This window comes from Sinocyclocheilus anshuiensis, unplaced genomic scaffold (genome assembly GCF_001515605.1).
Source record: "Sinocyclocheilus anshuiensis isolate Anshui unplaced genomic scaffold, SAMN03320099.WGS_v1.1 scaffold465, whole genome shotgun sequence".
Classification (NCBI taxonomy): domain Eukaryota; kingdom Metazoa; phylum Chordata; class Actinopteri; order Cypriniformes; family Cyprinidae; genus Sinocyclocheilus; species Sinocyclocheilus anshuiensis.
Genome location: NW_015539898.1, coordinates 308,448 through 313,554, shown reverse-complemented (window position 1 = coordinate 313,554; position 5,107 = coordinate 308,448).

The window sequence follows — 5,107 nt, the reverse complement described above, 5'->3', positions numbered from 1 at the left end:
TATTCTAATTTGTTGAGATAGTGAATTGGTGGGTTTTTGATAAATGTGAGCCAAAATCATCACAATTAAAAGAACCAAAGACTTAAACTACTTAAGTCTGTGTGCATTGAATTTATTTAATACACGAGTTTCACAATTTGAGTTGAATTACTGAAATAAATGAACTTTTCCACGACATTCTAATTTATTGAGATGCACCTGTAAATAAAAATTGTAACTCATAGATACCAAACATTTTTATAGTTCACCCAAAAATTGAAAACTGCCATCAATTGATCATCATTAACAGTTCCAAATCTGTATGACCCCTTGGACTTCTTTCTTTCTTCCATGGCAAACAAAAGGGCACATACAGTCCTGCCCAACTTTGTTTTTTTTTCTTGTTCAAGAAGCCACTTCACTTGGATATACATCACAATAGGGAAGAACAGATGTGTGATGCAGACTTTAAATTGCAGTATATGTGAAAACACCCTAAAACTTGAATATACATATAAAATATTCAATCTAAGAATTAGGCTTTAAAGTGTAAATGCTGCCTAGGTTGATCTTTAAAACAGGGTGAACAACCCAGAACATCTAAACCTAGAGTTTAAATTTTAAACCATTGTTTCGTAGTGCGATCCACCAGCTGAACTTAACTCATAAGTCCATACTCATTAATACGCCAGATTCAATCCAATAGATTTCCAGGGTTTTATGCTTTATACCCCAGCATGAATAGTTCTTCTCTCTCTCTCTCTCCTTTCCACCACTCAAAGATCATCAGCTTCTTGAAAGTAACACCTTTGGAATCAGCCAGGAGCAAACAAACAGCACACTGACAAATCCCCCGCTCTCCCCACATCCCATAATACCATTTGTTAGACAGCGGTGATTAGGTCAGCCCCTGCTACCTCTTATGCCTTAGGAGTGCTAACTGGATTTCTGCCAAACAGTTTGGAGTTTTTGAGAGACAGGTAAGAGATAAAACTTTATATACTTCATCCAGAAGAGCCAGAGGACAAGCTGCCCTCTCTCCCCCAAGGGTTTTGGCCCTGATTTGGAGACCCAGAGCAGAACAAGAGAGTCTATGTTGTCTTATCAGCCCTGTTGTTTCCAGTGATGCAGTTATGCAGCAATCATAAGTTAGTCCAACACATCAAACTCAAACTTTTAATAAGGCAAACAGGCAAACAACATTCCAAGAATTCTCTCCATATTTTATGAAAATTAGGAATTTCTTGTATATTGTTTTGGGTGGTTAGCATGACCCTACTAGACAGTAGCATCTTTTTATATTAGGTTTGCATATCGATTTGATTCACAGGCTTGCTGTTTGATTCTGATTTCAAATTTGATTTTATTTGTACATATTTGTATATTTATATGCACTACAATTAGAAAATTTGGGGTCGGTAAGATTAAAAAAAGATTTGAAAGAAGACCCTTATACTGCATTCATTTAATCAAAAATACCATAAAAACAGTAATATTATGAAATATTACAATTTAAAATAACATTTATATTGGAATATATTTTTAAATATAATTTATGTGATAGCAAAGCTCAATTTTCTCCAGTCTTTAGTGTCACATGGTCCTTCAAAAGTCATTCTAATATGGATATGGTGCTCAAATCAAATTTCTTAATATTTTCAATGTTACAAACAGTTGTACTGCTTAATATTTTTTGTGTAAACTGTGATACATTATTTCAGGATTCTTTGATGAATAGACGGTTCAAAAGAACAGCATTTATTTCAAATAGAAACATATGTCTCTATTAATTTAACGTGTCCCTTCTTAAAATATTAAATTCTTTATAAAATAAAAAGAATAATATAAATACATACATACATGCATACTGTCACACCCCTGGACTGTCTGTGTTGTGTTTTGTTCCCCATGTTCTCTCCATGACCAGTTTTCTCCCGTGTTTCCTTGTGTCCATATTTGTTCTTTCCTGTTCGTGTTCCCATTATTTTCATTTGTTTCCAGCTGTGTCCCATTTATTCCCTCGCTTAGTTCATTGGAACTTAAGCCCTGTGTTTCCCAGTGTCACGTGTCGTGTTTTAAACGTCAACCTCATGTGCTACGTGTGTGTTCCTGCCTGTCCCTGTTTCCCCTGTATGGATTATTAAAGACTGTCTATTGTAATTCTCCTACGTCTCCGCGCTCCTTCGTCTCCTCGTTCCTACACAGTAGGCACATCCATGACAGAACACTAGACTGTACAAATAGTAAGCGGTGCCTTCTCCCCGTGTTTTTGTTTCCGTTTTTGAAAGTTTTCTGTTTTCCGTCTCCCCCCCCACCCCCAATTACCATCGTCCCATGGACCTCCTAGACACCACTGGACTGAGCTGGAGGGAAGGTATCCTCCGGTGTCTGGAGAGTGTCCGGCCCTGATTCAGAACCAGCTCTCTGTCAGGCCCGTCGTCCGATACTCCGTCAGGCCCGCCGGCCACTGCACTCTCAAGCCTGCTGGCCGCTACGCAGTCAAGCACTCCAAACTTTCCATTGTCAAGCCCAGAGAGGGCTCCTGCTCCTAAATTAAGCCGAGAGAGGGCTCCTGTTCCCACGTCTGGCCCATAGAGGGACACTGTTCTCGAGTCAAGCCCTAAGAGGGCCGCTGTTCCCACATTTGGCCCACGGAGGGCCTCAGAACCCGAAAGTTCCCCCAAGGAATTTTTTGGGGCAGGCTATAGGGCTCCGGCCATAGAGGCCGGGCCGGGCCGGGCCGGGTGCCGAGGCCAAGGCCACGGAGGCCACTCCGCCATGGCCCCCTGAACTGTCTGCTCCACCATGACCTCCTGAACTGTCTGCTCCGCCATGGCTCCCCGAGCTGCCTGCTCCGCCATGGGTCCCGGAACGGGGAGCGCCCACCCCCCCTCCCTGTTAGATGTTATGAGGGGGAGGTCATGTCACACCCTTCGACTCTCTGTGTTGTGTTTTGCTCCCCATGTTCTCCCGTAACACAGTTTTCTCCTGTGTTTCCTTGTGTCCATATTTGGTCTTTCCTGTTCCTTTTCCCATTATGTTCATTTGTTTCCAGCTGTGTCCCATTTATTCCCTCGTTTAGTTCATTGGTACTTAAGCCCTGTGTTTCCCAGTGTCGAGTGTCTAGTGTTAAATGTCAACCCCATGTGCTACGTGTGTGTTCCTGCCTGTCCCTGTTTCCCCTGTATGGATTATTAAAGACTGTCTATTGTAATTCTCCTACGTCTCCACGCTCCTTTGTCTCCTCGTTCATACACAGTAGGCACATTTGTGACGTATACATACATAATATACAGTAGTTGGTGTTTTAGCAGTGCCTGACATGTTCTTATAGTGTCAAACAGCATTGTCATGAAATTATTTTTCTACAACTTCAGAGTCACAATATATTTTTACAGCTCAGGTGATTGGCTTAAAAAGGATCCTTTGGACCCTGTTGTGATGGTTCATCAATACTATTAAATGTAACTGTTGATACCGCCTCCATCTTCAGGCACTTAATGCTCTCTTGTGAAGTGAGGCAGCATGATTGATCTGTTTTGGTAGTGTGATGCATGTAGGCTTCATTTTATACATTATTTAAACAGATTAAAGCATTTGTGTTGCAGTTTGAATGTAGTTTTTGGAGTAATGCAGAAAAACCATGTTGCAGTGGCATGAACACACACATTAGTATCTGTGCTTTCATGAATACTTTAAAGCTAGGTTTCATGGTTGTGTTTGTGTGGCTGCTTTGGGAATCTTTCCGTACATCTGTTTCTTTGTGGCTTTTGAGCTTTTGTTGATCAATATCAAACACTGCTGTATCAATGACAAATGCAGTGAGACCGACCACAAAACTTCGAAATAAAAGCGAAACAAAAGATGCTAAAAATGACAAAGCAAAAGGGAATTGGAGAAATAAAGAGGGTTATAATGGAGCATTGTTTGAAAATCTTTATGTAATGTTGACAATAACTTTAATTGTGTGTGTTGTCAGTATGAATTGAATGGACATCACTCATTCAAACTGTATTTGGCGCATTTTATGCTATCATAAAAAGCTAATATGGATCCTGAAACGAGGGAAATGGTTCCTTTCTCACACTGAATAACTTATCACATTTAAAAGCATATAATTTGACATGTCCTTTTAATTTCATGTTGTTCCTTTCTTTATGTTAATGTTGGGGATGGCAGGAAATTCTTTGCCAATATTCAGGTGTAGACCTCAAGTTTTTATTTGTTTGTCTTTCTTTCTTTCTTTCTTTCTTTCTTTCTTTCTTTCTTTCTTTCTTTCTTTTATTGTTGTTCACCCACAAACCTAAATCTGTGATCAGTTGCCCAATATTTACTTTATTTACAGTTCCAAACCTGTATGAGTCTGTATGGGAAACAAATGTGCACAATTTGTGAGGATCAGACAAAAAGTCATTTTTCAGTAATAATCATTTTGGATAATTTACATTCTCTGATAACTAGATTTTGTTGAATGGGGAAAAGAAAATACGAACAAACATGTTTTTCATATATATTTATATATATTTTTTCTCTTTCACTCTATAGAAGGAAGAATATCATAAGGGTTTGGAACGAGTAAATGATGACAGAAATTTCTTTTTTTGATTGAACAGACCCTAGTAGTTTGTTTGATTCAGGGAGTGAAACAGAACAATCAACACTTGTAGAAAATATAACCATGGTTACAACAGCAAGAACAATGGATGAGAATCTTTGAGCCTAATCAGACCGCTGTGAGATGTTTGTGTGAGTGTGTCCATGAAAAGAGCACTTTTCAGGGTACTACTTCTCTTATCTGAAAGTGGGTATATATATTAGATAGCGATTGGTCATATAACAAGTTAGGGGTGCCTTTGACAGTGGAGAGAGCTTCACATACCTTACCGCAGAGATAAAAACCCCATTAGATCCTAAGGGAGGAAGCTTTTCTTCACTAATCTGATCTGAGAACAAATGTCAGACGAGAAGCCAATACTGCGGTGGTCGACCACAACTGACTGGGGATCAGCTTTCACACAAACCCAGATCTGAGTTAGAACCCATCGGCAAGAGAAACATGGGAGAATCCTTGATATTCAGACTGACCTCCGCACTGGAGGCTCCTGTTTTGCTGATACTTGGATATCTG